The sequence below is a fragment of the Odontesthes bonariensis genome, chromosome 4 (genome assembly GCF_027942865.1).
Source record: "Odontesthes bonariensis isolate fOdoBon6 chromosome 4, fOdoBon6.hap1, whole genome shotgun sequence".
NCBI classification, from domain to species: Eukaryota; Metazoa; Chordata; class Actinopteri; order Atheriniformes; family Atherinopsidae; genus Odontesthes; species Odontesthes bonariensis.
Genome location: NC_134509.1, coordinates 9,964,925 through 9,991,334, shown reverse-complemented (window position 1 = coordinate 9,991,334; position 26,410 = coordinate 9,964,925). Strand labels below are relative to the sequence as shown.

The window sequence follows — 26,410 nt, the reverse complement described above, 5'->3', positions numbered from 1 at the left end:
TGTGAGCGCTACTTTTGTTTTAGGGACAGAAATTGTGTGATGTGAGTGTAGACCTGGTTTAAAGTTGGGGTAAGTCTGCAAGCAAATGAATGTAAGTAAAGGTGACTACCCTGTGAAGTGATGGAAACTCAACTGCCTGCACACTGATGAGTTGAGGCAGATCAGTTAGAGGTGGACCTTTGTCCAGGGTCGGAGAGCAGGCCATCATTTATTCATGCGGATGTTTCTGAACAGTTGCCTAATTGCACCGCGAGAAGCCCAATTACGCACATGATGAACGTACAGCCGCACTGTCTCACATTCACAGAAAGAGGGTAGATCACATGTCAACCATGACTGATTCTGTGCTTCTTATTTACATTTCCAGAGTTGGGCTCAGTCCTGCAAGCACACAGTGTTTGTGCATCGAGAAAAAGGAAGCCTTAAAGAGTCGAGCGAAAGAGTGAAAACTGCTCGCGGAACTTCTTAATGTGTGTTTGATTTTGCTGCTCTAACTTTGGCACCGTTTCGCGCTTGCTTGTGTAACGTGAGCAACGGAAACACACACTCACACAGGCGCTCTGTTCTCCCTGTCTTACTGTACAGCAGGCTCCGGCATGGATGCGAACACGAGCTCTGTGATGAAGAAGGAGTTCATCTCTCATCAAGATCGGGGCCCTCATAATAACAGGCAGCCCGTCTCGACTCTACTTCCTCTACTTCATCCATCTTCTCCTTACCCAGGTGCAATTTAATCTGGAATCTGAATTCAATCACATTAAAAACAAAAGAAAAAAAGAAAACTGGGATCAGTCGCCTTCAAAGTACAATGCAAAACTTCACCGTAGCTTAAATTCATCATTTAGCTGCAAAATATGTATATTTGTACTTTAATCAGTCATAGAGTGTTACAGTAGCAGTTAAAGGCTGAAAATAGGTAAGTGCTGTTATTGTAAAAGGAAAGACGAGTCTCCACGGTACACACACGTGTGTGTGGCCTCGGGTTGCAGTCAGTCAGCTGAGCTGTGAGCTTCAGATGAAGCAGAAAGATACAACAAAGCAAACTGAAACTTTATCCAAAAGTTGGACCTTCAGTCTTTTAAGTGTGCATCTTTGTTACTCATTAGATAATTTGGCATAAGAAAGAAGTGAAAACACATGCGTGGTTAATAATATCAGTTATCTGCTTCAGTTTTATCTAGAACTTCCTCGTTGACCATTATCTATCTTTAACTATTTTGTAAAAAATGGAGTGGAAGCAAACACTTTCCTTTCAACAAGGAATGCTTTCTAACTTAAACACGTTCCTCCCTGATTTCATTTCCACGTTCACCAGATGCTTCCCAGGTCTCTCTCACACATTCCCTCAAACTTCCACCTCCTATCCCCTCTGTTCTTTCTGGCTCTCCTCTTCCTCAGTCCCTCCTCTGTCTGACCAGGTCTACCTACAGGCAGCAGCCATTTTCCAGCAGCTTCGGTCAGAGAAGCCAGTCACACGTCAACTTCTTCATTATGAAAAAAAGACAGACCCGCCACTGCCTGAGCGTGGACACAAAGCCTCACAGGAACAGGCCTATCAACTCGCCTTCAACACGCTCAAATGTAAGATTATACCTCCCGAAGTGAACAATTTAAAATAATATTAGCATCCAAGTTTAGTCTATGTTTCCAGCTGAAAGACACACCCTGACAGTATGGAGCGAGCTGATGGCTAAAGTCAGGGAGAAATTCATTTGATTTACTCTCTTTATTGGCCCTTAACCGCCTCTCGTAAGGAAGCCTTATCTCTGAAATGAATGGCAGTGGAGCAGCAGCATCCTTCAACTTAAATATATTCTTACCTTCAACTGCAGACTGTAGATAAAATAGTATGTAGTCATACATTTCACTTCTCCATGTGACTGCACATTGCTTGGGCAGGAGTTGCAGAAGAAGTCTGTATGGAAGGTGATAAGAGATACAATAGACACACACATAAATACCCTTTATGAACCAGTATGCAGGTTTATCTTTTTTTTTTTTTTTTACCTCACATGCAAGGGAAGACTATAATTTTGCTTTAAAAAAAAATCCCAGCTGCACATTCAGTGATTTTTAATTTGTCCAATGACAATGTATAACAGAAAAGTGCCGTGATGCCAATCCCACACACAATTCAGCTCCATCCCACAGCAATACATCAAAAAACTAACGAACACGTCACCCAACTCGACTTTCAGCCAAATGTTTTAATTTGAAAAATTTCCTAGCTGTCTCCGACATGTTTACTGTTATTTAGGGGGTCAGGGCTTGTCACTTAGCAACCCAAGAAAATAATCTTGCTTCCGTGTTATGTTGTGCTCTATGTTCAAGTGTTAACACCATGATGTTTCCCAAAACCTAACCAAGAATTTATTAAATAACGCCCTCCAACTCCGGACTCGTCACATACTGACTGGTCAGGCGCCAAATAGGTCAGTTTCCGATGCTTTATGTGTCATTTTTGGAGTATGTAGGGTACCGAGTTACAAAGACAGGATTCACTCGTACACTCCATCATGGACCGCCTTGACACTTGGAATTGCAGTGACAGCCACACAACTAAATATTGGTTTTGAATAGCTGGCCCCTAAGCTTCAGCTACACAAGACGTCACCCCACTCAAAGTCAACGAGAAGACTGTTGACAACAGAAACTCATATATGAACCCGAGTGGGGCCTAACATGTCAGCCGCGGGACACACAGTCACAACAAGGTGGAAATAGTTAGCAAAGTATGTGAACACCTAACCATGATGTCTCCTAACCTTAAACACGTACTTTAAAAGCCTAATCTTCATGAGGAAATGAAGAAGTGAAGTAGTGGGGTGAAGGAAGGAAAAAAAAAAGACAGGAAAGAGGAAGTGAAAAACACCAGTCTCAATGTTGAACTGGAAAAAAAGACGTCTTCTTGGGAGAAGTGCGTAAATCACCCTCCTCGTCTCTGTGTTAGCTGTTAGAAGCAGGCTGAGTTTAGGCTTGCTTTAGGTGGATAAACACTAGACTATCTGAATGCTAATGTTTATATATATCTGCTTGGTACCTGTTTGCTGACTTTTTTGCTTACCAGCTTTATTATCATATATTACCATTTTGTTTTCGACTACCAAATGTCCAAAAATGCCTAAAAATGCTGCTCACAGAAACATCTGCTGCAGTAGATGCAATACTGTGTTTCTCTGGTTAATTTAAAGACAAGGGGGAAAAATATGTGGGTTATCTTGAATAATACACTTTTTGATTGATCAAATAGGCATATTCTCATATCGTAAAATACAACTTAAGCTATGGCTAGATACTACAACATGCATGGCAAAATGGAATGTTCATAATGAGTTAACCCTTTCTGATCTCTGTTCTTTTGGGAAACTGAGCTAATGCTTGATTTTTTTTCTTCTAGATCAAGATTTACTTGAGAACATCATTACTGATAGTTGCTTCCACACATCTCAGCACATTGTGAGTCCCATCTGTTTTGGCTTTAGAGTGTTACAGACTGAAATCTAATTAAATACTCACCGACTTTGACACTGTGTGAGAGTTCTCTGTCTTCAAATAAAGCATTTTTGTTCCCTCTGTCTATGGTGAAACAGGCAAGGCTGCAGTTAAAAGACCATTTGTATTCCGATCTTTCCAAAGTCTGGCTGGTTATAGTCGACAAGTGATGCATAATATAGAGTAGAAGGCGCACTCTCCAATTTGGAGACCGTGAATTACACTATAAAACAGAATGCAATGACACATACATTGACACATTCAGCTTGTGTGTAGCTGCGGTTGTGTGTATATAGAGTATGTGTCTGTAAAACCCAAATTTATTAAAACTCCGGGAATAGGCTGTGACATTGTTGGTCTGCAAGTGAGGCTATAAAACTACCTCAGATCTAATTATTATTCAACACACATATTTAGGGCAACATACATATGCTTCAGCAGACACACACACCCACCCCCTTATTTCAGCTTTAGTGTGGATTTTTGTGTCTTTTCACTCATTCTTTTGGCTCACCAGTTTGAAAAACGTGTCTCCAAAGTGACTTCTGGGGAACTGCTGAGGACCTGAAATCAAAATTGTTACAAACAAGCAAAATTATTATACATAGTCTATCTTTTGCTTATTGCACAACCCACTAAATTTTCTACATTGATGAGAGAGAAATATTTACATTCCACCTTCACAGTTTTGCTTCTTGATATTTTCTTTCTTTCTTTTTCTTTTTTTTTTTTTACCTCTGTTTATCCATTCATCTGTTTCAAATTTTAAAAAAAGAAAGAAATAATTTGCACTTCCCAACCCGTACCTTCACGGTTTGGGACGCTTGTAGTCTAGGTGTGTTGATAAATAGGGGGCCTTTATCACATCTGTGTCTTTTGCTTCAATCTATCCATCCCTGAGCTCCTTCAGAAAGCAACACCATGTTGAGTTCCATGGAAAAAGGCAGAGAAATAGTTATCAACATCTCTAATGCTGCAATGAACGAAAATCAAATAAAAGACAAGATCATTTCATTGGTTATTTCAAACGTACACTATATTGCCAAAAGTATTCACTCACCCATCCCAATAATTAAATTCAGGTGTTCCAATCCCTTTCATGGCCACAGGTGTATAAATCCAAGCACCTGGGCATGCAGACTGCGTCTACAAACATTTGTGAAAGAATGGGTCGCTCTCAGGAGCTCAGTGAATTCTAGCGTGGTGCCGTGATAGGAAGCCCATGTCAACTGTCAGTGGTATTATAACAAAGTGGAAGCAATTGGGAATGACAGTAACTCAGCCATGAAGTGGGAGGCCACGTAAAATGACAGAGCGGGGTCAACTAAAGCTGAGGCGCATAGTGCGCAGAGGTCGCCAACTTTCTGCAGAGTCAGTCACTACAGACCTCCAAACTTCATGTGGCATTCAGATTAGCTCAAGAACAGTGCATAGAGAGCTTCATGGAATGGGTTTCCATGGCCGAGCAGCTGCATCCAAGCCATACATCACCAAGTGCAATGCAAAGCGTCGGATGCAGTGGTGTAAAGCACGCCGCCACTGGACACTAGAGCAGTGGAGGCACATTCTCTGGAATGACGAATCACGTTTCTCCATCTGGCAATCTGATGGAGGAGTCTGGGTTTGACGGTTGCCAGGGGAACGGTACTTGTCTGACTGCATTGTGCCAAGAGTAAAGTTTGGTGGAGGGGGGATTATGGTGTGGGGTTGTTTTGCAGAAGCTGGGCTTGGCCCCTTAGTTCCAGTGAAAGGAACTCTGAATGCTTCAGCATACCAAAAGATTTCGGACAATTTCATGCTCCCAACTTTATGGAAACAAAGTTCCTGGACCCCTCCTGTTCCAACATGACTGGGCACCAGTGCACAAAGCAAGGTCCATAAAGACATGGATGAGCGAGTTTGGTGTGGAAGAACTTGACTGGCCTGTACAGAGTCCTGACCTCAACCCGATAGAACACCTTTGGGATAAATTAGAGTGGAGACTGCGAGCCAGGCTTTCTGTCCAACATCAGTGTCTGACCTCACAAATGTTGTTCTGAAGAATGCTAAAAAAACAAAACATAAACACACTCCTAAACCTTGGGTGGGCCAACGTCATATTAAACCCTATGGATTAAGAATGGGATGTCACTTCAGTTCATATGCGTGTAAAGGTAGATAAGTGAGTAGTTTTGGCAATATAGTGTATGTTCCCTGATCAGTGAGGCTCACATTACTTTGTTTTTTTTAATGCATAAAATACATGATAATGTGTCCTGGACATGTGAAGATTGTTGATTATGTATCATTGTTCACAGATGGCTGTCATATGTTGCTTTGTTTGGTCCTGTACTTTGAACTTGTCTTGTGATAGTTTTACGATGTCTTTATATCTGATACGTCACAGATGTATATCATAGAAACTTTGCTTAAGCAGCTTTGAAGAAACCTGTTTGTAACTTTTGTTCCAAACTGGAAATAAAAGCTGAGTGAAGAGGTAACACAAACAATGAAACTGAAAATAATAAATTTGTCTCACACTATGGTTTTGATTTTTGATCAGTGTGTAAAAAAAAAAAAAGAAGAAGAATTATTATAAGAGAGATCCTTTCACCAATAACAAATGATCTTGCCATGTTTCACAGTGCAGCGACTTGTTGCCATTGGCAATGGTGATGCTGTTTGATTTCCAGGACAGAAAGTTTCAGCCTCATAAGCGTTCAACACAGGAAGGGCGGGAGACTATCCAAGAAGTCAGGGATCTGGACAGGAGTCTGCAGAAGTGAGTATAGTTGTCAAGTGTTAGCATTTAAAGTGAACATGTTTATGATGAAGGTGGCTCTGATATGGTGCGATGTGTTCATTACAGGTGTAAGATCAAGCTGGCAGCGTCTCTTGCTCGCTACAGAGTGAAGCAGAATCTGTGGAGCGTCTCCTGTTTTCTGTCAGATTCTGTCAGGACCAAGCAGCACAGGGCAAAATGCCTGCCACTTTACGCATGGATCAATACTCTCAAGACAAGGTGCGGGCTTCTGTTTCAGTCCTGCACTTATTTTCTCATTGCATTCTAGTTTAGCTGACATACATTAAAAGTTAAGATGAGAATTATAGGGGGAACTGTGCTGCTCTAATTCCCAACAAGTCCAATTTTTTTTGTGGTTTTGATGCAGTTAAAACTTCTTTTTGTGTCATCCAAAAGATGGAAACATTTTGTGGGGTTCGGAAACAAAAATAGTGTTGAAGTTGAAACCTGCAGTGGACGATGCTAGCTGTGCTAGCTGTGCTAGCTGTATAGTAATGAAAACAGTAAATTCTCCACAAAATAAATCAAAGTATCACCTGTCCAGTAACCATGGTGTTAGTTGTAGTGGCAGCGCCATTCGAGAACTTTTCTAGACTTTCCAGAAAGTTTTTTTTGATGATTCTTTTTAAACATTTTCAATGCTGGTTTGGATGCTGTGCTGTTGGAATTTCTGATGGTAATTCTAGCTCTTTTTTTGCATTTGTTATGATGCATAACCATGGAGACAGGACAGTTGTTTGCGTGTCAGAGCTGCTGATTGAGCTTTCTAAAGCTCAAGAAACACATGAAATAAGACCCCAAATTCAGATAAGTTGGAGAGGAGATGTCTCGGTAAGAACGAAACGGAGAGGAAGAAGGAGGAAGTAAAAAGATTTTCCCTTCATTTTCATGGGAAATGAGAAAGCAGATCAAATCTGACAAGTCACGTCTGGAGCATGAATGAAGCAATTATATCAAGAATATCAGAGCTTTTAGACTAAATGGGCAGACAAAGATTGCAAACAGAGAGTTAACGGTAAAGGAAGAGGGATTGCAGCTCTTCTTAGCAACAGAAGGTGCAATCCTGGTCATGTCACCAAAAGGGAGCGTTTTTGCACCCTGAAAGCTGCACTGAAAGTTGTGTGTTTCTGTCTATGCTGCCTGTAGAGAGAGTTCATCTGTATTACCTGCTGATGCTGCATGTGACATCATCAGTTATGCTGTTGCTACAACAACAACACCCCGATCCATTCATGGCGATCTCTGAATATTAAACCCCTCTCTCTCTCTCTCTCTCTCTCTCTCTCTCTCTCTCTCTCTCTCTCTCTCTCTCTCTCTCTCTCTGCCTCTCTCTGCCTCTCTCTCTCTGCTAAACTTTCCAAAGTTTGTCAACTGATTTTTTTTTTTTATCACTTTACTTAATTTTATCATCCAACTATAACAACAACATATCTATAATAATAATAATTTATACTGCAGCAATGTCATTTCCCTTTAGGGATTAATAAAGTATTATTGATTTGAATTGAGCTCAGAAACAGAACAGATGTGCAATAAATGCACAGAGTGCCAACAGGATGGAAGCTAAAAAGGAAGAGGAGCTGAGAGGCCATCCAATCATTGCATTTGGCCTGAGGTCAGCAAATTATTGGATTTTAGCCGAATGCAGTGATTACGTCAACACATCTGACAAAAAGTGCAGCTAGGATCAGATACCGTATCTTTAAAAAAAGCAGCTTATCGTTGAACTAAACAGCACACTGGGCGTTAAGAGGGAAAGGTTCTGTTTAGGGGTGTCGTAGTGGGAGTTTAACAGTCAATGAAGGTCACTGGGGCGTATATAAGAAAGGACGGTGCTACATTTGCATAACTTGAGGCGAGGAATGGCTGCTGTTCTCCTTGTTGTAAAGCTGTTGAGACGCTCAAATAAAAACTAATGACATGTTTTCTCTCCTCTCTATAGTGTTGATGAGGTGTGTGAAGCTTTACGAAGCGCCGGCTTGGGTGAAGCAGAGAACGTGACCGACCTCACAGAGTCGACGTTTTGCAGGGACCCTCTCTGTCCAGACACACTTGTCTTCTCCCATCGTCTGCACGTTCTGCTCCAACGCAGCGCCCTCACCGCCACACATGTGCTGATCATACAGGTACAAATCTTCATGTGAAGTGAAGTGTCAACTGAATGAAATCAAACATTTCCTTTCTCCGGAGCAGGAGTCGCCTCTAAGCACTTGAAGAGAATACTGAAAGAGTAGAAAATCAACTTTAATGGCGTTTAATGAAGTTCAAACCTTATTTTACAAATCTACCCCATTTAGAGTAAAAGTCACATGGAAAAAATCTCTGTATAAAGGGACAAGCGTGACTGGATGTGATTCATGACTTTAAAAGGCGCCGTAGGCTTAGAGCAAAGGACCCTTCTGCAGAGGTAAAAGAGAAAGTGTTCGATTATAAATCAGCTCACATTACGTCATTACTGGCAATTCCTGCTTTATTTTCTGCAGATGAGCACACGGGCTGCACAGTGTACAGCCTGTGTGGGGAGGATCAGGAGGAGACTGTGGTACTGAGCAACCTCAGTGACAATGTTCTGGTAAATTATGTGGCCTCTTTCTGCGTTTCCACCCCATACGGTATCAGGGTTACGCCACTATAAAAAACGTGTGTATGCATGGTCTGAAGAATGCCTGCGGTGCGTACGTCCTCACCATACATTCACCAGTTTGTGAGCAGGATGGAGCATACATGTGTTTTTTGTGAGTATGCATCATTTATGCATCTGGCTACTCATCGTTGCTGGACAAAAACATCTGCAATTTTCCAGAAGTGATGCATCATTAACATGTTTATTTTTTCATGATCATTTTAATGGAATGTGCGAACCTACTTTAGAAAAGATTTAGTTGCTATTTTAAGGGAGGAAACTTTAGCTAAGTACTTCTTTGTCAGCTAATAGTCTTTTTGCATGAATAACAGTTTTCTGTACATTATGTAAGGCAGATAAAATGAAGGTTTAACGTTCAAGATTGTGTATTTTGTGCAACTGAGTCAAAGGGACTAGTTTAACATGCCAACCTGTGTGTGTGTGCCCATCTTTTTGCAGGACAGGAGTGTGTCCGTGGCAGTTAATGTGCTACAGCCCCTGCTGTTTGATAAAGGGGACGTCTTGGTGGCGGGCGCCTTCTCTGCTGTGACCGTGGCTCACATAGCTGTCGTGGCTGCTGCCCGCTCAGGTCGAGTGTTGGTGTGCGGTGCGGATCGTACACCCTCACAACTGGAGGAGTTACAAGAGCTGCTCACACCAATGGGTATCAAAAGTGAGTGACTCAAAGATCTTGGAGAGATCTCTGGTCTTATAGACATCTGTTGATGCGTGCTAACTTCCACAGGAGCGTTTGAGGGGAAGCTTGTTTGCTCAAGACAGATTACTCTTTGCTGACCATGTAGTTTGTTCACAGATGCATCAACACTGAAAGGCACTTCAGTGCACCACAGTAAGTGAATGTGGTTCACACAAGGAAATGAAAGGATAGACGTTTATATAGACTAGATGACCTGGGGAGAACATTTTTAACCAATAAATGGTCGAAATCATTCAAACAGATGAAACAGTAAGACAAATAAATGGATAAGTTCAAGTTCAAGTTGAACCCCTTTCAGGTGTGCTCTCAAGAGGACCAGGTCATGTCAATTACAAAACAAGTTATCTACCTTTGCCAAGTGTGACCCATCTACTAAGGCCTCGTAGTACTAACATATGGATAACGCCTTTTAAGCTTTTTGTTTCCCTGACACATCACAGCTGGTGGAGATCTTTCTTTTTGTGCTTTTCAATTCTCACTCTGGCCTGGAGAAGATGTTTTGTCTCCTGTTGATAAAGCTCAGTGTTGTTCATTTTGGTGTTGCCATTTTCAAGCTGTTACTGTCTTAGTTTGTGGATTTTTCTTCAGATGGAGGTTTTAGAAAATGACCTCAGACTTTAAAGGTCGAGTCTAAATGAACAATTTTTGAACACAGAAGGAGAGGTGGTGATGATGATGATGATTGGAAACTAGAGTTCATCTGACAGGGTCACCTTCTTCTGTGGGGGTACATCAGATAAAAAGCTTTGGACCCACGGGTGTAGCCTACAGCTCAATGTGTCGGGGGGGATAATGAAGCTTTGCTTGCACTTGATACCTGCATATCATGTTACCATGTCCCGCTCTATTGTTAGCCTGAAAGTTGCACCCAATGCTCAAAATCTCCAAATGCTTGAAACATTTAGAGGACCAGAGCTGTTACATACCACTCAAAGTGCACATCAGGTTACATGCCCATAAGATTATGATTGTTTTCGTATTCCTGTGTAAGAGGAAGTGACTGAATCAGAGCTGCATTTTACTGATTTTACCAGAACCCCTATAGTATCCATTTGTCTTTTGTTGCGTCACAATGCTTTATTTACATTTGCCCACATGCTATTGTAGACGTGCGAGTCCTGTCGGAAGCATTCTGCAGTCTGGATGAGTGGGACGCCGCCGTCCAGAGATTAAAAGTCATCATAGTGCTGCCTCGGTGTTCATCCTCTGCCCTAAACGACCCAGTGGCCACCATCCACAGTGAACATGGAGGTATGGATGTAAGAGATGTAGGAGAAACCCCAGACGCTCACATTCATTATACGTACCAAATGATGTTGTGTTTCAGATTGACCTAACAATGATTTTCACATGAGAGTGCTATGAATTTTGGGTAATTCTCTGAGGAAAGTCTAAAGAATGTGCAGATTGATGCAAAGCGTGCAGAGAGGGCAAAAGGCCATGTGAGAGCTCAGTGCACACTAAAATCTGCAAGTTAGTAAGTGCTGGTGCTGTAACTGGACAATAAATGGAGGTGGACGGAGAAAGTGGAGGAATGGGAGAGTAACTGCAACAAAATGAAGTCCTAGAAATAAGGTCGGATGATCATTTAAAAGGTTTGTGAGTTTCAGTTAAACTGGAGGTTTTAAACACTTTGTTGACAGACTGGGAGCTATTGCCAGACTTGTCGCACGGTTCTGTTTCGAAAAGCAAGATGCTTTCTCTAACCACCCAGCAGGCTCGACTACTAGCACACGCCCTCACCTGTGAGTATGCATTGAAAGCACGCAAGTGTAGCGTGGTGCAGAGTGAAGACTGCCTCCACTACACATTTAATTTGTTGTAATGATTTTTGTTCTGCAAAGAGCAAAAGTAGGTAAACTTATTTATTCCCGTTCGCCACACACAGCTTCTTTCGCATTCACAGGTGTGTTCTCGTTCTCTAATAACATCAGCACCAACATCAAAACAAATAATTATGTATTTTACATCACTATTCAAAAACCAGTTTCATCAAGTACATTCAATATCAACTTATTTCTGAAATACACAGTCAGTCAATCACGTCTCCCAAACATTGTCATATTAACCAAATTAATCATGTATCTATTTCTTAAACCATGAACTAAACATGAGCAGCGCGAGCTTTTAAGATCAACTTCTATTCCTCTCCAGCTTAACGGGCGCTCGAGGTTGCTAGGCAACCAACACTAACCACTGGCTAGCTATTCTCAATACGTTACGTTCGCTGAACAAGTAACGTTCATAACCAAAATCACAAAGTCCAACTGGGATTATAAAGTACCACATAAACATTGTCATATTAACCAAATTAATTATATATCTATTTTAAGTTATTTATTTCTAAAATCATAAACTACACATGAGCAGCGCAGATCGACTGCTATTCTCCAGCTTAACGGGCGCTCGAGGTTGCTAGGCAACCAACACTAACCACTGACCAGCCTTCCTCAGTACATTACGTTCGCTGAACAAGTAACGTTTATAACCAAAATCACATTAAGTCCAACCGGGATTATAAAATACCACATAACATATTCACACATCAATTACACCCTTCTAACCCTCCCTTCTTACCTGCAAAGAGCAAAAGTAGGTAAACTTATTTATTCCCGTTCGCCACACACAGCTTCTTTCGCATTCACAGGTGTGTTCTCGTTCGCGGAACGTATTCCCGCGAGACTTCCCTTTGTCCCTGAACACACAGTGTAGCGAACGAGCCCTCTGCTGGTAAGGGTTAGACACTGCATCCCGATTGCTTGATGACCATATTTTACACTAAATAATAACAACAATAAACTAATCTCCTATCTTATCACAAAACACCCAGACTATTTTCACCACCCTGAACATGAGCTGTCCAAAATGGGAAATCAAATTAACTATGGCTCTGTATGCCACACTCTCCCCTCCAATAATAAATGTCCTCAGACATTTCAGATACCCAAAGTGTACCTTTGCACAACACCTTGAACTTTCTCTCTGAAAACATGGTATTACTTAGTTTAAAGTGGCACCTGACATTCAATTCCCTTAGTACCCATTTATCAAAGTATCTGACCCATTTAGACCTATACCACTAAAGATCAGTTGCTGTACTCTTGACCCCAGTCAGATCAACTCTCAAATATAACAGAACTCATATCGGCCTCAGTTCTTTTAGTCTGTTACCAGTCTCTTCGTTTGTACAGTAGCAGTTCAATCTGTTCTCCTGGAATTGTCTCTTCTTCACAGTCCATAACATTTCACCACTCTACTTTTCAGCGTCCGTTTTCTCTGAACTTGAGTAATGTTCGTATACTGTGAGTTCAACCCATTATCTCAATGTCTGGTGATGCCCACGGTCGCCACATGACCAGTGGGTTACAGGCTGAGGACATTCTCCCAACGTGCAAGCTCTCTGCACCCGCTTTCACCCATGTTGGTTCACCCAAGGAGTCGTAGGTCAGTCTTTGGGGACGGTGCCTGTGTCGCCGCGTGTAGCTGGTCGGTGGCAGAGGGTCTGGATCATCTTCTTCTAACGACTCTTGCAGACTTTCCACAGGCTCTACAGTGTCATTCCCACCATGTCCATCAGCTGTGATGTTCCTGTCATCTGAATCTGCATCCTCTTCCACAACCATTGCATCTTCCAGATCTGGTGCTCTGTCTTGCACCGTCAGAGCTGGTGCAAATGGCTCTGCCTCTGGATTCAAGTCTGCAGCTCTCTGACTTGGTTCTTGGTCGTATGGGAAACGACACACCAGCTCAACTTCATCACCGCTTTCGCTCTCAGAGTCCTCCACTGGTTCGTTGATTTGGTGCTGTCTTGTTCTCGTCCGTGTCTGCATTTTCCTCTCTTGTTTTGCAGGGATGGGTTCCGGATTCTCCAAGGGCAGACTGTCACATGGGAGTAGAAGATTCCTGTGCAATATGCGACTCTTACCACCTCCCTCTGGTGCTACTTCATACACCGGGCTGTGACTGCTCCTTCTCTTCACCACCACATGCACTTTAGTTTCCCAGTAGGATCGCAGTTTACCAGGGCCGCCCCTCTCTGACATGTTACGCACAAGCACCCGTCCACCAGGTTGTAGGTCGGCTCCATGTGCTCTTTTGTCATAGCCTTTCTTGCCTCGTAGAGCTTCTCGGGCTGCTGTTTTGGATGCAATCTCATAGGCTTGCTGCATTCGGTTTTGCCAGTTCTGTACATATTCAGTATAAGTCTCTTTTGCCTCTCTGGGCTGTAGGTTGAACAGCAGGTCTACTGGTAAGCGAGGTGACCTTCCGTAGAGCAAGTAGTAGGGAGAGAACCCTGTGACCCCACTGCGGGTGCAGTTGTACGCATGCACCAGTTTTGTCAGTGAGCTCTTCCAGTCAGCCTTCTGTTCACTTGTGAGGGTACGGAGCATTGATAAGATTGTTCTATTAAATCGTTCACACTTTCCGTTGCCTTGGGGGTGGTAACATGTTGTGTGCGACCCCCGCACGTCACAGCTCTTCTGTAGTTGGTCCATTAGCTGATTCTCAAACTCTCTTCCCATGTCATGGTGGATTCTCTCTGGAAATCCAATGCGCAGTGCAAAGTCATTGAATAGTTTGTCAACAACAGTCTTGGCGGACTTGTTTTTCGTGGCGTAGGCTTGGGCGAAACCAGTGAAATGATCAATCACAATTAAAATGTACTCAAATCCCTGTTTGCATGTCTCTAAGTGTAAAAAGTCAATGCAAACTAGCTCACCTGGCCGTGTTGTGACAATGGTTGCCATGGGAGCCCTGGTTGGTTTGTGAGGTCGCTTTGCTTTGAGACACTCACACTCTTGGGTGACAAAGTGTTCTATTTCAGAGTACATACGAGCCCAATAGAATCGATCTTGGATCAGGTTCATAGTCCTCTCGACCCCAAGATGTCCCATTTCTCTGTGAAGCTCGTGGAACACTCTTTGACGGTACTCTTTTGGGAGGATAAGCTGTTGTTTATCTCCTGCTTTCCTATAGAGAATTCCATCCTCGTTTACATACAACTTTGCCCACTGTCTCATTAATACTCTGACGTCCGGCGGTTCCACTTTAAGAGCTCTCCTGGACGGGTGCTGATTTTCTCTCTTATAATACAGAACTTGGCCTATGACAGGATCTCTTTCTTGACTGTCTCGGATCTGTTCTGGTGTCAGGGACTTGGTTTGCGGGTGTGCACTCGCATCTCTCACTAAGTCTAGAGTTCCTATGGGGACTGTGGCTACCCAGACCGGGGGGGTGTCTCTCTGCACACTGACTCCCTGCACTGTTGCCCTAAACACTTCCTGACCCACCTCCTCTGTACACTGGGTTATGAACACATTAATGTCTAATGGCATGCGGGATAAGCCATCTGCATCTGCATTACTCTTCCCCGGCCTATACTTAATGGAGAAGTCAAACTCGGACAGCTCACCCACCCACCTATGACCTGTAGCATTAAGCTTAGCTGTTGAAAGGATATAGGTTAAGGGGTTGTTATCTGTATACACTACAAAGTGTGGAGCATGATACAGATAATCTCGAAAACGTTCACATATTGCCCATTTTAGTGCTAAAAACTCTAATTTCCCTGAGTGCATGTGATAGTTCTTTTCAGGTGGTGTTAGAGTTCTAGAACCATAGCCTATGACTATCATTTTGCCGTTCTGCCTCTGGTAGAGTACTGCTCCCAATCCCTCCTGAGATGCGTCGGTGTGGAGGACGAATGGTTGTGTCATCTCTGGGTACCCTAGGATGGGAGGCTCTATCAGTTTGTCTATGAGAGAGTTCAATGTCTTTTGGTGGTTCTCTGTCCACTGTATAGGAGTGTTAGGTGGGAGGTTACCTTTCTTCCTGGTTGTGGCCCTGATCTTCTCTCTGCTCATCTTATCAGGTGCTGTTGAAAGTAGCTGGTAGAGAGGCTGTGCTATCCTGGAGAAGTTTGGGATGTATGTTCTGTAGTATGAGAGGAATCCCATCACTCTTCTCAGCTCTCCCACGGTTTTAGGCGCTCTCTCCTTTAAGGCTTGGACAGGGGCCACTTCAGATGGATCCATAGTGTAGCCTTCTCCAGACACCAACCGTCCCAGAAATCTCACTTTCCTCTTCAAAACTTCACACTTGCGGGGGCTGAGTTTGACCCCGTGCTCCTGATATCTCTGTAACACAGTTCTAAGGTGCTCGATGTGGTCCTCAAAGCTTGGGCTGTGGACCAAATTGTCGTCCAGATACGGCTGACACATCACATCTCTCAATCCACGCAAACAGTCTTCCATGTTCCTCTGGAATTCCGCGGGCGCCGCACTCAACCCAAACGGGATTCGGACCCACTGGTACAGGCCCCAAGGGGTTATGAAAGCAGTCAGGGGCTGGCTCTCCTCATCCAGGAACCCCTGGTGATAGGCCTTCCCCTGGTCCAGTACGGAGAACCAGGAGCTGCCAGTGAGTGTGTCAAGCATATCTTGGATTCTGGGAATGGGGTGGCGATCAGGGACTGACCTTTTATTCAGTTCTCTGTAGTCACAACACAGTCTTAAAGTCCCATCCTTCTTTCGCACGCACACCACTGGTGAGGAATACGGAGAGCGTGAAGGAACAATCCAGCCCCGATTCAACAAGTCCTGAATATACTCCTTCACCTCCTGGTGCAGTGGCTTTGGGACTGCCATGTATGTTTTTCTTACTGGAGTGGTGTCATGCAGCGTGATGTGGAGTTTCAATGAGGGGATTGAGCCGATGTCGTCATCGTCGTACGCAAACGCGTGACACTCCTCTCTCAGCAGCTGTTTGGTAGTCCTCCTCTGTTCCTCGTTTAAGTGACTAAGATCGACCGGAGGGTCCCACCAGGCGGGTTGTTGTTTTTTAGTTGCCCTCACCTGTGGCTGATGCTGTGTTGTTGGTAGCTTCACTCCCTCTCCTCTGTTCATCTGTTCAACGTTGGCCGCATAAGCAGTCTTGACTGTTTGCAGGTGACCAAGAACGGTGCGCTGGGTCAGGGTTACACTGTGTTTGTTTGTGTTGGCGATGGGGACTGGCACATAACCTGACCTTTTCCTGGGGATGCTGACTAGACCCTCCTCTATTACTACCCCCTCTGGCAATGTAGGTTCTTCACTTGGGACTAGAAGCAGGTCTTGACCATGATACTGAGCTCCCGTGTTGACGTTAACATACACTGTGGTGACCTGTTCAGCGCCTAAAGTGAGTGTCCTTTTTCCTGTGTGTACAATTCCTACATCTTCCTCACCAATAGGGGCATGGATGAGCTGAAGCACTGCTTGTGCTGTCTTGACTGTTATCCGGAAGGCCTGACACACAGTGTTGATTGTCTCTGTCTGACGACCGTCTCCTGTTATTTCCTCTATCACATTGTAGCCAATTATGGGCTCTTCTGCTACATGTGGGTCACTTGACACTAAAATAGGTACGAGAAGTGGCTTTGTCATGGCGGAGTCTTTCCCTAATCTGAACTCTACCTCCACCCAGCCCATGAAGGGTATTTCAGTCTGGTTGGCTGCCACTCCCAATAAAACGTCTGATCCTAACAGTTCACTGAGAGGTCGCACCATGCTGTGCGGTAAGTGCAGTTTTCTCCATTCTTCATTAATGATGGTCGCCTGAGCGCCTGAGTCCCATAATGCTTCCACTGGAACCGTATCCAGTGTACAATAGACAGTGTGTCGCTTTGCAATCAACTTGATGAGTCTTTCCTTACGTCGTGGTGGGAGATAGTTGACTGATGAACTTTGAGGCAGTGTGGGAGGGGGGGCAGGTTGCTGCATGATGAGACTGGATGATTCATGGGCTACCGAGGGTCCCGGCTCGGTAACCCAGTCTCGTTTCCCTGCTGCTCTCTGGTCTGTCGACATCCTCTGGAGAGATGCCCCTCTTGTCCACACTTAAAGCAATGTCTGCAGGAGTCACCTATCTGAGCTTCCTGACACGCCCTACAACCCCTGGGCCGACTACGGCTTGGTGAAAACATTTTCTCTGTCGGTCTGGCTTTTGTGGCCTCCACTATCTGTAACATCAACTTTTTAATTTCTAGAACCTCAGCCTTGAGTGCTTCTATTGAGTCTGCCTCCATCTTGAGTCCCTGACTTTTCTTGCCCTTCCCCGCTGCTTCACGATTAGTAACTGTGTCATCTGCTGCCGCTGAGATGTCAGGTGGATACACCTCTGCCTGCACTTCACTGAATTTTGGGGGCTTGTTTATGGCTGTTTTTCTCAGTTTTTGCTGTCTTTCTTGTTCTAAGTTTGCAGCTTCACTGATTCGCTCAATTAGCACCTCATCTGTGACAGTACGGTTATTGAGATATGGCTTGAGCTGGAACTTAACCGCATCACTGTAAAGACCAGTTTCTATGGAACGGAGGAATTTTCTCTGGATTAGCTCTGGACTAAACTGCTCACCTTCCTCACCTGCATCATCATCAGCGGATTTTCTCATTAGCTTCTCTTTCAGTTCTATTGCTCTGAATAAGAAATTCTGTGCTGATTCTTTTGGATCTTGTGTCATGTTCATCAGGTGATGCAGCAGGTCAGAGGAGGAGTCCACTTTGTAGTGACCCTTAAGTATGGTCTTGAGGGTGTGCAGCGTCAGTTCTCGCTTTATTTCAAGCATCTCCCTCAGATGAAGACCTGGACTTACAGCCCGTGTGACTGCTTCAATAATCTCCGCTTCTCCATGTCCTTTCCGCTGTCCAGACTCAATTTGGTTGATGAGGCTTGTGTAGGACAATTTCTCCTTTTGACCAGCTTCTCCAATCTGTCCAATTATCCGGAACTCCCGCCTCAGCGTTACTTCGGGCAGTCTGGTTGGTGCTGTGGTGGCAGTTCTTGTGTCCTCTTGTTTTGCAGTCACGATGACAGGCGTACTGTCTCCTCCTGCTGTTTGTGTCCTCCGCTTGATCTTTTCCTCCAACGCTCCAATTTCCTCTGCCATCTGCTGCTGCAACTTATGGTACTGCATTTTCAAGTTCTCCAACTCACTTATTTCTTGAACTACTCTCTCAGCCTCAGTTTTCCCCGGTGTCAGCTTCAGAGGGGCCAAGTAGGACAGTACACGCTGCAGATACTGCTGATATGACTCTGTGGACTCTTCATCCTCCTCAACTTCATCCAAGGTTGTCTCCACTAACCTGATGAGGGCGCGTCTTGTTTTGCTGGCAAACCCCCCGACAGGTGCGTTACACTTTAGATGATCACAAAGGGAAATGAGCTCCGTCTCCTTCAGTGTCAGCAGTAGTCTGCTTAATTCATCCCTTGCTTCCTCCATGGTCCTCCTCTGCTCTGTCCTTCTAGACTTCTATGCGACTGGGCCGTGGGCTGAATCAACCATCCTCTGCTACCAAAATATGTAGCGTGGTGCAGAGTGAAGACTGCCTCCACTACACATTTAATTTGTTGTAATGATTTTTGTTCTGCAAAGAGCAAAAGTAGGTAAACTTATTTATTCCCGTTCGCCACACACAGCTTCTTTCGCATTCACAGGTGTGTTCTCGTTCTCTAATAACATCAGCACCAACATCAAAACAAATAATTATGTATTTTACATCACTATTCAAAAACCAGTTTCATCAAGTACATTCAATATCAACTTATTTCTGAAATACACAGTCAGTCAATCACGTCTCCCAAACATTGTCATATTAACCAAATTAATCATGTATCTATTTCTTAAACCATGAACTAAACATGAGCAGCGCGAGCTTTTAAGATCAACTTCTATTCCTCTCCAGCTTAACGGGCGCTCGAGGTTGCTAGGCAACCAACACTAACCACTGGCTAGCTATTCTCAATACGTTACGTTCGCTGAACAAGTAACGTTCATAACCAAAATCACAAAGTCCAACTGGGATTATAAAGTACCACATAAACATTGTCATATTAACCAAATTAATTATATATCTATTTTAAGTTATTTATTTCTAAAATCATAAACTACACATGAGCAGCGCAGATCGACTGCTATTCTCCAGCTTAACGGGCGCTCGAGGTTGCTAGGCAACCAACACTAACCACTGACCAGCCTTCCTCAGTACATTACGTTCGCTGAACAAGTAACGTTTATAACCAAAATCACATTAAGTCCAACCGGGATTATAAAATACCACATAACATATTCACACATCAATTACACCCTTCTAACCCTCCCTTCTTACCTGCAAAGAGCAAAAGTAGGTAAACTTATTTATTCCCGTTCGCCACACACAGCTTCTTTCGCATTCACAGGTGTGTTCTCGTTCGCGGAACGTATTCCCGCGAGACTTCCCTTTGTCCCTGAACACACAGTGTAGCGAACGAGCCCTCTGCTGGTAAGGGTTAGACACTGCATCCCGATTGCTTGATGACCATATTTTACACTAAATAATAACAACAATAAACTAATCTCCTATCTTATCACAAAACACCCAGACTATTTTCACCACCCTGAACATGAGCTGTCCAAAATGGGAAATCAAATTAACTATGGCTCTGTATGCCACACAAGCACACACACACACACACACACACACACACACTCCTACAGTGCTCATTTCTAACCTTAATTCCAAAGGAGTTGTGATGTGATGTAAAATGTAAAATGTAAATATAAACAGAATGTAATGTTTTTACTATTACATGACATTTTTTTGTTAGCATACCTGACTGCAGCATGGTCAGTCCAGCACCCAGACTCTTCTACTATGAAGCCACGCTGTTGTGCTGGATGCAGTATGCGGGTTAGCATTGTCTTGCTGAAATATGCAAGGCCTTCCCTGAAAAAGACGTCGTCTGGATTGGAGCATATGTTGTTCTTAAACCATCTATATACCTTTCAGCACTGATGGTGCCTTTCCAGATGTGCAAGTTGCCAGTCCCATAGGCAGGGGCGTAGCACCAAATTTGGGGCCCCAGGAACAACCACTACCATGCATATTTGAACCAACATCGACCCTATGTTAGGCTTTTGGGACACTTGTATAGGCTAATAGTTATTATGAAAATAAATACATTTAAGACAAATATGGCTTCTATTTCACAATTATGTGGTAGCCAACAAAATGAGAGATTATTTTTGAATTATTTGACTTCGGCTGCTATCAGGGCCGTAGCCAGGATTTAGGAATAGGTGAGGTCCGAAATTTTTTACAATATATATATATATATATATATATTTTTTAAATTATATAGTTTTTAATATATAGCAGTGTTGCACATTGAGGCTAGTAGCAAAATAAACCATTATAATGTAACAAGAACCCATAGCTAAAAAGAACCTGATTATTTCCCAATGCAAGCCTATACAAATGTTTGGTACAAGCAAAGGCCATTTGGCCAGGCATAGAGTAAGGCTAACTAACCAATATAAAAAATAGAGTTAAATATAGATGGATAGATGCATATTGTAGGCTATAGCTGTTGCTAAACAACTTATAAAGATTTATGGGCTATATTGAATTCATTACTAAATTGGATGTGAAAAATTGTCTCCAGCCTACATAAATGTGCATTGCTATAACAAGGTGCTGTCTTCTTTATTCACGAACCATACATGACATCGATATAACAATCATATCATTCTAAAGAGCTCGAGCTGAGCTTTCCGTCAGTATATAGCAATCGCCGCTGCACTGCAGAGTGGCCGAGGAAATCGTTCGTCAAATTCGTCTAATTTTTCTATTACTGATTACTGGTATGCAGCTACTATGTTGACGGTACTTTTCTCACCGACTACGGAGCGTACACACGTGTTATACACACCGTTGGAAAGGGCAGAAACAGACCTTTCAAATGGTACCACGCAGTCACACATTCACGAAAGTGACGTCAACACAAACGTCAATTGAAACATGTATGCGAAAACCGAGATTAAAAAAATAAATAAATAAAAAATCCCTGAAAATTACCGAGGTCCAGACCTCGCTTTCCTCATAGCTGGCTACGGCCATGGCTGGTATCACAGTGGTATGCAACGGAATGTGAATGGGATAATCAGTTACTGTAGGCTGTAATTTTGACATTTGGGCTCACCTTTCTTGGGAAAGAAATCAGTAAGCAGTTGCTTTCCTTCATTTTGTCTCTCTTGCCTTTCTTTTCTTTTCTGAAAGCCTGATTTTTTTTTTGGATGACATCTTTCATGTGCCGGCTGCAGCGTTTAATGCCTAATAATGAAGTGAGTGAAATTTATGGCGCATGTACAATCAAAAGTCCGCCAGAGCGCGGACTAAACCAATGCGCACTGATAATGGGGGTGTCTGATATAGATTATAGCCTATTTGCAGGCTGGGATATACATTTCAACAGATGTATTTCCAGAGAACATTGGATTTTTATAAGTTACCAACATATATTGATATTATTTAAAAAATGATTTTTAAAAAACGAAAGAAGAAGAAAATTTCCCTTAGGGCCCCCCCTGTAGGCTGGACCCTGTGAATCAGTCTGACTTTTCCCCCCTGTTCGACGCTGCTGCCCATAGGCACTAATGCACGGCCATACCACCAGAGATGCAGGCTTTTACCTGAGTGCCGAGTGGTAATTCTCCTCTTTAGTCCAGAGGTCCTGTTGTCTATGATTTCGAAAAATGAATTTCTGTCTGACCACAAAGTAGTTTTCCACTAGGGCTGAACGATTATGGAAAATAATCTAATTGCGATTTTTCGCGCCAATATTGCGATTGCGATGCGATATGCGGTTATTTTTTAAGGTCTTTGTCTTCTGTATTATTAAACAAAGACAAGCAATACATCATACAGTATGGCTAAAACTATATTACATTAATTTTAAACTGTTCTTTCCTGGAAGACAGACCTCTGTTATGATGACATGAGGTGATGCATGAATTGATGACTGACATTTTTATTTAACAAAACAGTATATTTGAACATACACAATAGTATATTTTGAGCTTACAAACATCTGAGCATAAAGTGTTGACAAGGAACAAGGAAACACATGCCATGAACCAAACTTCTACAGTAGTACAAATATGGTCTGTACTCACAAAACGATGCATTTAGAAGTTTGTACATAGTCCAGGAGATTATTATTATCAACACAAGCCTAATAGCTTCTCTGCTGCTAAAGCTGCGTCGACGTCACTTCCTTGATCTGGGAGCTTCAATGTAAGATGAGGGTTGATCTACTACTGTAGACAACAAAGTATATGCTATATTCTACATGAATTTTTATGTTGTAGAGTTGTGAATTTATTTTATCAATGGAGAAATTGAGCAGCCTTGCTTTTCTCATAATAGAGACTCTCTGGTTAGCGCATGTAGCCTACTAAGCTATTCGGGATAAGCTAACTCGGCTAAGCTAACTCGGCTGATGTTCGGCCAAGATCGGAAAAACTTCGGGTGGGCTACTTGGCTGGATGTCACGGTTCAAATGACCCGGTGAATCTACTCCGAACCATCACTTTAAAACCAAAATAGTCCCACACGACTGATGTGCAGTTCCTCTTTGAAACTAGCATCCCCGCAGGGTCTGGTTCTGTTGAGCCTGAGGCCATTGTGTAGGTTACAGCTTTGCTTGCGAGTCCTCTCCGGTAGACTGTTTCATAACTTTGCTCCCCGTGTCACGTGACCAGAGTGCAGCCTCTGTAGTTAGACAATCTCGTTTGATCATATCACATGTTTTACTCGCGCATGTCACGTGAACAGAGTATAATCGCAGCCTTTTTTTTTTTTTTTTTTTCATAATCGCAGCCTTTGCGATTAGAAAATTGCATTTGGTCATATCGCGATATTATCGCAAATGCAATATATCGTTCAGCCCTATTTTCCACCCTTCCTTAGTTCTTTTTAAATGTGCTTCAGCCCAGAGAAGACAGCAGCAATATATATTATATCCATATATGGCATTTACTGGCACAGTGAACAGGATAATGATTTCTGTCACTATCATGAGAAATGTTTGTGTATATTCTCATCCCTGTTTTATCCACCAGTCCCAAAGGTTCAGACAGTTGTCTACTCAACACGCTCAGTGTATCCTGAGGAAAATGAACAGCTGGTGGGAGGAGTGTTAGAAAAAACACACACTCACCCCAAACTGCTGCCCTTCAGGTACAACACACGCGCGCACACACACACACACACACACACACACACACACACACACACCTTCTCTTTCGTTGTGTAGATGTCTGTCTATGAAGCATTTAATTATTCCCTCAGACTTTATATTCCTCTTTTACAAGCTTGAAATTTTGATGAAGTCATGAACTGTTGAAGCAGTACAGGCAAGTCTTGGTACATTTGGGAGAAAACAGGAAATTGGCTGCATTTATACCAGCACTGGGGTTACTCTCTATTACTGCAACCGGATGGTTATAGATTGCTTTGGTTGGATTATTTGGGCTATTTTTTTTAAAGATTCATTGTTGTTGATCAATTAAAAGTTGCTTCTTTTCTCTTCCATGTATATGGGATCCCCTGAAACTTCATAATTTAAATTTGACTGTAATATTATCAGAAAGACGTCTATTTCTCTCTGTTCTCTCTCAGCTGATACTGGGTTGAAATGTTTTGGTTTTTTTTTGTTGTAGACAGATTACCAGGGCTGCGTTCAGCCCCCATATCTTAAACCGTTATGTGTTTAAATACTCGGCCTGAAGTTGTAACTGATGCACAAATAGCTGTGTAACTTATTGTGTACTGCATGCTGTATGTTTAAGTGTCTGTATGATAGGGAAAGAGAGACAGTGGGAGGTTAGAGTCACCAAGCTGTTGACAGTATAAAGGATCAGCTACTGTTGCCGTGGAGACAGCAGTTAATCCGACTGTCGGGGTCAACGGGCTGGAGAAGATTTCTGTTTCACACCTGCTGCTCCACAAAAGTCATTTTTAACCATCCACCCTCTTCAAGAAATCCAAATGTTATTGGCTCTAAGAGTATATGTCTGTGCATATTAACGATGAGCAGTTGTTTTTTTTATGTGTTGAAAATGTTGGTCATTATATTGTTTTTATGAGAGATGACGGTGCACTTGACCAGGGTGCACACAAACCAACTTGAATACATAACAGTAAAAAGGTACACAGGCAGAACAAAGTCACTGGTTACTTTCTAAAAACTGAGACCTTTCCCAAAAATATCTGTGCATTGAGAGTTTTTATTCAGATCACATCATCTCTATATTTGAACAATATTTAGACATTTGTTTGACTGTTAATGTTGTGATTCAGTGCTAAGAATGCAAATGTGGAACATGCAGTGCCCAGTTGAGAAATCTGGCAGCACCGAGGTTTGTCCCGAAGGCTCTGAACAGGACACTCTGTCTAAAAATACACTGAGAAAAATACCTTGCCTCACAAAATCTCCCATTGACTAACATCTACTGTCAACTTTTGTGTATGTTAATCATCAAATTGTTGCTAACCTTCACCTCTTGTAGGCCTATATAATGCTCTAAATGATTTTTCCCACTCCAAAATGATGGAATCACTTTTTTTTTTTTAGGATGTTCATTTAGCCGCTTTATTTTGTTGAAAAACAAAAATAAAAATTGCACATTAAACAAAACGGTTTTATTCATCAGCTGAACATACTTGCTTTTTTTTTTTTGTTATTAAAGGTTTTATTGATTTATAACATATACGCACACAACCCTTCCCGGCCCTCCCCACACCCTCACAGGACAAAATTCACAAATAAAACAAAGCAAAACAAATGATAAAATAAAAAAATAAAAAAGGAAAAATAATAATAATAATAATAATAATAAAAATGAAAAAAAAATAATAATAACAAATGATAACCAGGTCAGCGCATATCAAATCAATAAAAGTTTCACAAAAGATCGAATATCCTCGTTATTCACATCAAACAGAGGTAGTCTCTCTCTCGTCAGTATTTTCCAAAGCAGCAGTTCATCATAGTAGTTTACTTGTCCCAATATTGCAGGAGAGGAAACAGTTCCAGGATTTCTTGAGGTTTTCTATGTCATTATTTAGCTTGGCCATCATTTGTTCATATGCCACTATTTCTAACATTAGTTCCAACCAGCTTTTAACATTGGGAACAGTTGTAGATTTCCATAGTCTGAGGATTATTCTGGCAGCCGTGACCGTCTCCACCTGCACCACAGTAATTTGGTGTTTTGACAAATTAGACATCACTGTTTGATCTCCAAGTAAGCAGAGTCTTGGTGACATGGGTATACCCACACCTATCCACTTTCCAATGTGTTGTAGTACTATTTTCCAAAATGGGAGAATACATTTACATTCCCAGATTGCATGTATAAAAGTTCCTGATTCATTTTTGCATTTCCAACATAGGTTATTGGTGAGTATGCCCATTCTATAGAGCCTGGATGGGGTGAAATAAAATCTATGTACCATCTTGTAGTGTGTAAATTTCCCTCTTGATTCTTTAATGTATTTCCCATTATCTGATAATATTTTCAACCACTCTTCATCATTAAAAGTGCAGCCAAGGTCCTTCTGCCAGACAATCCCCAGACCTTTACATACATCTTTTTGCATGCTATTAAATAATTTATAGAATGTAGATGCCTTATATTTAACACTACTCGAGCCCATACATTTCTGTATTGGATTTTCATTATGTATGAAATTGTCTTTAATAATACAGTCTCTAATTTGTAAATATTTCCAGAAACTATCTTTTTTTATATTATATTTCAGCATGACATCTGAAAAAGACATAAAAACCCCGTCTGTATACAAATCATTCACTGTACGTATTCCCTTCACAAGCCATTGTTCCCATACATACTTGCTTTTTAATGCATACCTAAAAAGCACTAGTTAAGGATGGGCAGGGTTTCAAGAGTAACTTCGGTTACTAAATAAGAGCAGCC

The 26,410-nt window shown here is 42.3% G+C and overlaps 1 pseudogene; it reads left to right on the top strand.

Annotated features, from left to right (window-relative positions):
• Positions 1–500: 500 nt before the first annotated feature.
• Positions 501–26,410, top strand: part of LOC142378124 (putative methyltransferase NSUN7) — a 32,135-nt pseudogene continuing 6,225 nt past the window's right edge.